Source organism: Petaurus breviceps, unplaced genomic scaffold (genome assembly GCF_028583685.1).
Source record: "Petaurus breviceps papuanus isolate PSGF00001 unplaced genomic scaffold, PetGlider_PUasm1.0 164, whole genome shotgun sequence".
Classification (NCBI taxonomy): domain Eukaryota; kingdom Metazoa; phylum Chordata; class Mammalia; order Diprotodontia; family Petauridae; genus Petaurus; species Petaurus breviceps.
In genome coordinates this window covers 14,040,174-14,049,220 of record NW_027185735.1, presented here as the reverse complement: position 1 = coordinate 14,049,220, position 9,047 = coordinate 14,040,174, and the positions used below count along the sequence as shown (strand labels likewise).

Below are 9,047 nucleotides of genomic sequence, written 5' to 3'. Positions count from 1 at the left end.
AAAGACCCTCTACCAGGCATCAGCAGAGACCTGGGTTTGAATCTAACCTCTGACTTTTTATAACTTTGTTCCATGAGCAAATCAAAAGTTCTATGAACTTCCATTTCCTCATCTGTAAAATTGGAATAATAAAACTTTCAATATTTACCTCACAAGATTGTAATAAGAATCAAATAGTGAGTGTAAAGTCCTTTTTGAATATCTTAAGGCTATATGAATGACAATCATCTTTATTTTCTTTCTGCTCTTTGTACAATAGTTTGATCTTCAGTTGTTTGTTTTTTTTTTTTTTTGCCAAGTAGGGTGTGGTTCACAGATAGCAACAGTCAGTTTCTTTGGAAATCTACCTGAGAAAGCCCATCTGCTAGATTAGGCTTCCTCATCCTAGAAAGGAGACAAAAAAAATTGAGGCAAGGGTTGATGAATCAGACAGGTCCAATGGGGGTTTGAGAACTAACTGGCATTCTGGGATTGTAGTGCAGAGGAACAAGCATTCTCTCTTAACCCTGAGAATGAATTGCAGTATCTTGATCTGATTTCAGTCATACCTGAAAGTTTTGAAAATGACAGTTTTGAAGTGGATAGTATGCATCTTTAAAAGACAAAACCAAAAAACTCCCGGGCATGACAAACCCTCTCTCTAGCTCAAAAGTAGTTCAAATTTCTCTCAGGGCGGACACAGAACACTTGTTTCTTTGCCTTACAAAACACAGAATGCCATTCAGTTCTCAAGATCCTGGTAGAAAAAGGAAAAAGCCGAAGACACACTAGGTTGAAATAGAATCAAACAGAGAGATGAACACTGAAAAATTTAATACAAACAAATAAGACAGTACCTATCCTCCTGGTCCTATAATTTAATGGGGAGAGACATACATATGAGAAACCTAGAAAAGATTGGGGGGAGGGTAGAGAGAAGGGTAGGAGTAGTAGAGGAAGTAAGGAGAAGTTCAGAGAATGAGTCCAGGCACAAGGAAAGTACAACATGGCTGGAGTCCATCCTAAAATAGTGACTTGGGAGGAGTTCCAGGCAGGAGAATAGCATTCAGGGTAGAAGTTTGTCCAGAGGTGTCAGGCAAGGAGAAGTACTGAGAGAGTGTCCAGGTATGAATGAGGTGAAACCTAGATCATAAAATCACAGGCTCTCAGAGTTGGAAAGGCCCTCTTAACCCATTTGGATTGTCCAGTGACAGAATCCCCATTATAGCGTCCTTGTGAGAAGATGATTTAACTTTTCTTAATCATTTTTAGTGAAAGAAAGCTGTCAACTTACGTATAATTGCATTTGGGGACTGGTCTGGTTGTTAGAAAGCTTTTCTGTGTATTGAGCTGAAAATGTGCTTCCTTGTAATTTCCCCATAATGGTTCCATTTCTGTCTTCTGTAGACAGACAAAACAAAACAAATATATAAATAACTCACATTTCTGTAGCATTTTACAATGCTCTTTTCAATGGTAGCACAAATATTGTACACATATTTATAGATGAAGAAACTGAAATTTAGAGAGGTCATTTGACTTGCCCCAGGTCCGACAATCTGGCAAAACTAGCACTTTAAGCACAGGTTCTCAGAAGCCAATTACAACATTACCTTTTCTCATTTAAGCCTTTTCTACCTGATGGCCCTTCAAATACTTGAAAATGGTGACTAGTCATGTTGCTACTCTAGGCTAAGACATCCTTAGTTTCTTCAAGAGGCTTTTATACAGTTTGAGGACCTACCCCTTGACCACACCTTTAGCATCCTCCTTCTCCTCTCCAGCTCCCTGTTAGATGGTAAAAGAGACTTCAGTACTAGGTCAAATATGAAAGGTGGCTTCCAAATTCTATAGCCGGGAGCCACAAATTCCTCTCTCTGTAGGTGAAAAAGGAATAAACATTGTTCTCTTCCCTTCCAACAGGAAGGCAGGACTCCACCCTCCACATAGGGCCCAGCTCTGGTTCATTAGTCTACCTTTGGTCTGCCCTTTACAAAGCCCTTTCTAGAGATTACTCTCCCTGAAGTCCTGTGAGTTGTTCTTTCTTAACTTTTCCCCCTCCTTATAACAATATTTTACATTTCTGTAATGCTATTAAAAGTTAGAGAATACTTTCCTTGTAATGATCCTGTGAAGTAAGTAAAGCAAGTATTATTTCTCCATTTTTCAGATGGAGAAACAGGAGTTCAGAGATGTTAAACGACTTGTCTGTGATCATACAGTTGAGTGAATGGCCCAAACAGGACTTGAATTTAACTCTCTTGATTCCAGGTTCTGTGCTCTTGCCTCTATAGCACATTTTTCCTGTGCTCACAGATATGGCTCTGGTAGGGAAGAGTGGATAAAAGCAAGTAATATGGACTATGTTTAGCTCTAGTCTATATTTCTAGACTTATTATACCTGACTTTCCTTCACACATTCTACAATCCAGCCAAACTAATCTACTTGTCACCCCTCACAGTAAACAGTTCATCTCCCATATTTGTACTTTGCAGACCTAGAATGTACTTTTTAGAATTCTCAACCTCCTTCAAAATGAAGCATTGTGTGTGTGGCTTGCAGGGAAGCCAGAACAGACATTTTTAGTATCTCCTCCCTTACCCCCACACTCCCCACTCTTCTCCAAAGACGACTTTAATTCCTACCAGGAGGGAAACTAGGAGATGGTGGCCAGCTGCTACTCTGCTCTTCTCAGAGAGAGGGAGTAATAGGTTAAAATTATATCTCTCTCTTCCTGTAAGTATTATTAACCCAGGAGATGTAATTTTAAGGTTCAAGCTAAACTCCTGATTGATATTTATTAATGGGGAAGGTGGGCCCAAAGCATTTATACCCAAGGGTTGGTGGTTTTCCCACTAAATGCCAGGTTCACAATGAATGCACATAGTAAATAGCAAAGAAATGCATTTATCCAAGTAAATAACAAACAGAAATCAGAGAAAATATAAATATTAGCATATATATAAGACAACACACAGTGAAGGAGCTTTCCCATTAGGAATCCTGCATGTGCTGTTCACTGGCTCTTACCAGATCTTACCACATGGTAAGCTGCTCCATCCAGCTTCAGGATCTGTTGACATCCTTGACTTGAGTCCACAATGTAGGACCAGGAAGAGTCTTAGTTCTGAGGCCTTCTCTTTCCCAAGGAGAATTCCAGCTCCAGGATCAGAGCTCTTGACTTCTCTTGCTGACTCAAATCTGAAACTGGACTCTACTGTGTGTTTTGACTGCAAACTACCATTCCTTATGGCAAAGGAAAGAAAGATGCCTTTTCACTTGCTGTACTCTGCTATAAAAGCTCCTGAGATCTGACTCTGTTCTTTCTCCAAAACTCAAATGCCAGCAATGCCTTTGCTCTTAGTCCCTCTTTTTTTGCCTATATTAGTGAGTGGATGAAGATTAGGTCTTGGGGCAAGCCAAGTATTTTTGCTAATCTTTGGACAATTTAAGGAAGTCTTTCATATGCAAATGTTCACTGAAGGCTAGATCTCCTTTAAAAGGTACAAGCAAGCACATTTTACAATCTGCAAATTCCACCACTGAGTCTGAAATAAGAGTGCACTTAACCTTTCATTTTTTCTATCATCTGTTCTTTACATGTTTTAGTTTCATAAACTGAATTGGGTGTGAGGAACTCAGTTGACCCAAAGACTCCTTCTTAATTTCTTGTTATATTTAATAAATGCTTTTTCAATTGGAAAATGAAGGGAGATCCATCAACTGGGAAATGGCTGAATAAGTTGTGGTATATGATTGTGATGGAATACTATTATGCTTTAAGAAAAGTTGAAAAAAAAACCAAACAAACAAAAAAAGAAATGTTGAACAAGATGGTTTCAGAAAATCATAAATGAACTGATGCAAAATGAAGTGAGTAGAACCAGGAGAATATTGTACACAGTAACAGCAAATTATATGATGATCAGCTGTGGATGTCTTAGCTTTCAGAAACACAGTGATCCAAGGCAGTTCCAAAGGACTCATGATGAAAAATGCTATCCACCTCTGAAAGAACTAATGGAGTCTGAATGCAGATCAAAGCAGAGTATTTTTCACTTTTTTTTTGATGGTTTTTTTTTGGTCAATTTTTTTTTCTATAACATGACTAATATGGAAATATGTTTTGCATGATTGCACATGTATGACCTGTATCAGTTAGTTACTATCTCAGGAAAGGGGGAAAGGAGGGAGAGAATTTGGAACTTAAAATAAAAACACCACAAAAGTTAAAAATTGTTTTTACATATAATTGGGAAAAAATAAAATATTTTTCATAAAAATGTTCTTTCATTTATTTATTCACTCACTCATTCATTCAGCAACTTGTTAGGGTGGTCAGTGGGCATAGCCCTGGAATTATAGTCAGGAAATGTGGATTCAAATTCCACCTCTGACCCTTATTAACTCTCTGATCTTCAAATTTGAAAAATGAGGATAATCATAGGGCACAGTAATTATAAAGGAGGTACATCCACAGGAACAGCTGCATGAGGGGTATCATATGAGAAATGGATGATTGAAAAAAATAGACCTGTTCTATAGTTGATAATAAGACATAACCCATATTTATGTACAGTGGTCTCCATGTGTAAAGCACTTGCCCCTACTTATAGGGCAAAGTTTCATATTGCATTGAAGCAGGGATATCTTAACTTGTTTTTGTGTCAGCCAGGTGAAGCCTATGGTCGCCTTCACAAAATAACATTTTAAAGAGAAAAATACAATATTATTAAAATGGTAAACGAAAAAAAAGTTCACACTCCAGGTCAAGAAACTTTGCATTAAATAAAGTGACTGAATGTTACAAAGAGGGTTATATCTGTTCATGCCACCAGGTGGTGCTCTTAGCCTTGAACTTCAGCTCAAGTAGGACTCAGATTCTTTTCAATCTCTTGGTGTATATGTGAATGGGACCTGCTTAACCTGTCACCAGAAGCATGATCCCTGTTACTTCTCAATGCTTAATATTCATCACAATTAAAAAATATCTTGACTCATAGTTGCTTCTGCTGCATAGGATCCTTACCCTCTTTCATACCCTCACTTATATACAAAATACATTTAATGAAGTAAAATCAACACCAAAAGGTACAGGGATGGAATTTCAGAGCAGCAGAACAGTTCCTAGACAGGATATGAAATCTCAGGCCTCTCAACATATCTCTTCTCCTTGGTATCATTACAGATAACTGCATATCCAAAGGCTTTTTGCTGTGCATTCCTTAGTCTTATAATTTTACAGGGAGAGGAAGGGAAAAATCATCTCACCAAGCTTGAGCTTCCCCATCCCCTTGAATAATACACAAATGATTTCTACCTCCTTGATAGTAAAATAAACAAATGATCTCCTGATCACAGCAGATATAGTCAGATGTTTTCATAGCATCTGGTCCAGGGTATACCTACCCTATACTAAGTTTAGCATAAGAGCACAGTTCACTTCCCTTCCTTTTTCTCTGACTTTGTTGTCTTGGGCATCTCTGGCATCTGCTGCATTTCCCATCTTGCCCCAAACCACAGTAACTCTCTTTTTAAATGTCTCATCTCTAGCATGACATTTTGAATGACCTTAGGCAGTTTCGTTTACATTAAATGACCAGACAGCCCTGCAATTCCTTTTATTTCTAGCCTTAAAAAACACGGGAAATTGCTGAGGGGTGTGAGTAGGTGGTGAGGGTTGAGGAGAAATAAGATCTTTCAACTAAACATTATATAGGCAATATCAAAAGATCTAGAGGAAACCATGTTGAGCAAACTTCCTGTGGCAGATTTTTAGAAGGACATGGTCAATGATTGCCTAGCATGGACAAGCACAAATAGGCTAATATCTATACTTTTGGAAGGAGTATTAATGAATTCCCAAATCCACCAAAGTGTAGAAATTCTACCCTCAGAGAATGTTGTGGTGTTTAAATGAGAAAATTAATATAGAGTGCTAAACCAACTTTAAAGCAACCTGGAATTCTAGTTATACTCATTCTTCTTGGAAATGGGGAAATTGGTGGAATTTGTAAATATGTAGATTGAAGTTCACTGTATGAAATACTAACATTTGGAAAGATCCCAAACTGGATTTTCAGGAAGCAGTGTCCTGTCATTAGTGTTCTTCAAGAACACAATGCCATTTGGTGGCGATATTAGAAAGGGGATTCCTATTAAGATATACATTGACTAAATGTCCTTCAATTCAATAAACATTTATTAGGGAGCTAAAATGTGCAAAGCACAGTACTTAGACATTAGGGGTAGAAAGAGAAAGAGGGAATCCCTGCACTCAAGTAGTTACTTATCATGGGGGCAGGGGTGGGGAGATGTAACACAACAGAGATTAATAAATGGGAGTCATTTTGAGGAAGGAGAAAACTATGAGCCTGGGGATAGGTGAAGAGGTGAGACGATACTTGAGCTGAGCTTTGAAGGGCAATAAGGATTCTGAGAACAAGCTATGAATAAAGAATGCTTTCTAGTTTATATGAAAGCAGAGAAGTGATAAGTATATAATACATATGTACATACATACATACACATATTTTGACTTCTAGAGATCACTAGCAGTCCAATTTGTTGAGAATATACAGTGTGAAGTAGAATGGAAAACATTCATTGGAGTAAAATTGTGGAGGTTCTTAAGTGTCAGGATAAAGAATTTGTATTTTACCCTAGAGGCAGTAGGGAATCCCTAAATATTTTTGAGCTGGGAAGTGACAATAAGATCTGATGTAATAGGAAGATTGTTTTTTTTTTAAACTTTTTCTTCTTTTTTATATTTATTTTTAAATTTTTAGTACCAAATTCTGTCTCTTCAGTTCCTAACCTACTCAGTGAGAAAGCAAGCAATATGGTACACATTATACATGTGATGTCATACAAAATATTTCTATATTAACCATGTTGGGGAAAAAAGGAGGAAAAATAAAGAAAGTGAAAAAATATGCTTCAATCTGTACTCAAAGTTCATCAGTTTTCTCTCTGGAGGTGGGTAGCATTTTTAATCTTGGAGTCCTTTGGAATTGTCTTGGATCATTGTATTGATCAGAGTAGCTAAGTCTTTCATAGTTGATTTTCATTACAATATTATTGTTACTTTGAACAAAGTTCTTTTGGTTCTGCTCGAGTTCATCAGTTCATATAAATTTTCCCAGATTTTTCTGAAACCATTCCCTTCCTTGTTTCTTACAGCACAGTAGGATTCCATCATAATAATGTACCACAACTTGTTCAGTCATTCCCCAACTGATGGGTATCTCCTCAATTTCCAGGTTTGTCACTACAAAAAGAACTACCATAAATATTTTTGTACATATATGTCCTTTTCCTTTTCCTTTGATCTCTTTGAGATACAGACCTAGTAGCAGTGTTGTACAAAGTCAGTCATTAGGATAAAGTTGTTCCAAGGGACCTCCATGATTTGATCTATCTCAGCTATTGAGTACTGTGCTCACCAGCCCCTTAGGGGATAATCCCACCTTCTACAGAGAGATCCTATCTCCTGAGAACTGATCTCATCTTCTTAGTACAAAACAACATATTGCTAGATTCTGGTTTCTAATTCATTCTGCTATCTACTTCTGTTTTATGGATGAGTTCATCACATTCACATTCACAGTTATGATTACTATGTATTTCCCTCTATCCTGTTTACTTGTATTTATCCTTCTCTCTCTCTCTTTTTACCTTGTCCTAATAGAAACACACTTGAAACAGAAAGACACACACAGAGTTAAAATAAGGGGTTGGAGCAGAATCCATTATGTTTCATCTGAGGTAAAAAAAAAAAGGTAAGATCTCACATAAAACATATGTAAAAACAGACCTAATTAAAAGAGATAATCAGCTGCTCCCTCCTCTCCCTCTCCCCTTATCTCCTCCCACTGCTCACCCTTCCCCTTTTCCCCCTTCCTTGTCCCCTTTCCCTTCCCTCTCACCCTCCCCCTCCCATTCCCCCTCCCCATCCTTTCTCCTTTCTCCCTTCCCCAGCCTAGATGATGCCGTGGTGGAGATGGCTGAGGCCGAGGAGGCCATGGAGCCCCCCGAGGCAGACATCATGGGGCTGTGCCAGGACATGTTCTCCAAAAATGGCCACGTACCTGACAGGCGAGCTGACAGCCACCAGTGAAGATTACAAATTTCTAGAAAATATGAACAAACTGACTAGCTTGAAGTATCTAGAAATGAAAGATATTGCAGTAAACATAAGTAGAAACCTAAAGGACTTAAACCAGAAATATGCCGACCTTCAGCCTTATCTGGATCAGATCACTTTAATTGAGGAGCATGTAGCCACTCTTGAGCAGGCAGCTTACAAGCTGGATGTGTATTCAAAGAAACTGGAAGCAAAGTACAAGAAGCTAGAAAGGAGATGAAAGAATTCTTTAGCACAAAGACTGAAACTACAAGAATGTTTTATAAGAAATATGTGGGATGGAACTTTATCGATAGGCTTCAGTTCCCAAAAGGGAGCGGTGCTGCTGACCCAAGGAGAATCCCAGCCCTGTCTCTGGCTGGGTGTGTAGCTCTGGCCACCCCCGCTGTTTTCCTCAACCTGTACTCCTGGAACCTCATCTTAGCGTGTGCTTCCTTGTGTGCCCTGGACCAAGGCTCAGAAATCAGGATCAACCCCGTCTGGAGCAGACACAGATGAGAGGCTCTAGGCTCCCTGGCTCCTCCCTTGCCCCACCCCCCTCATAACCTGTTCTTCAGCTTAAATAATAAATGCCAACATAGGAAAAAAAAATAAAAGAGATAATCAGTGAAAAAAGGTACCATATACAATGAAGTAATGTCAATACTAAACACATATGCACCAAGTATCAGAGTTTGAGGGAGAGCTCAGGTGAGTCCCTGCCTTTCCCCCTCCATTCTCCAAATTCTTAAAGGCACAAATAAAATCAGTGCAGCCAAAACTAGAAGGAAAGCAGGAAATTGAAAAAAAAATTACATCAAGTTTCTTTGATAAAATCAGAGAAAAGTAAATTATAACAACTCTGAGGTATGACTTCACACCTATCAGGCTGACTAATATGACTGAAAAGGAAAATGATAACTATTATAGGGGATGTGGAAA

At 38.4% G+C, this 9,047-nt stretch overlaps 1 pseudogene; it reads left to right on the top strand.

Annotated features, from left to right (window-relative positions):
* Positions 1 to 7,920: 7,920 nt before the first annotated feature.
* LOC138156983 (biogenesis of lysosome-related organelles complex 1 subunit 2 pseudogene) lies at positions 7,921 to 8,723 on the top strand (annotated as a pseudogene).
* Positions 8,724 to 9,047: the final 324 nt, after the last annotated feature.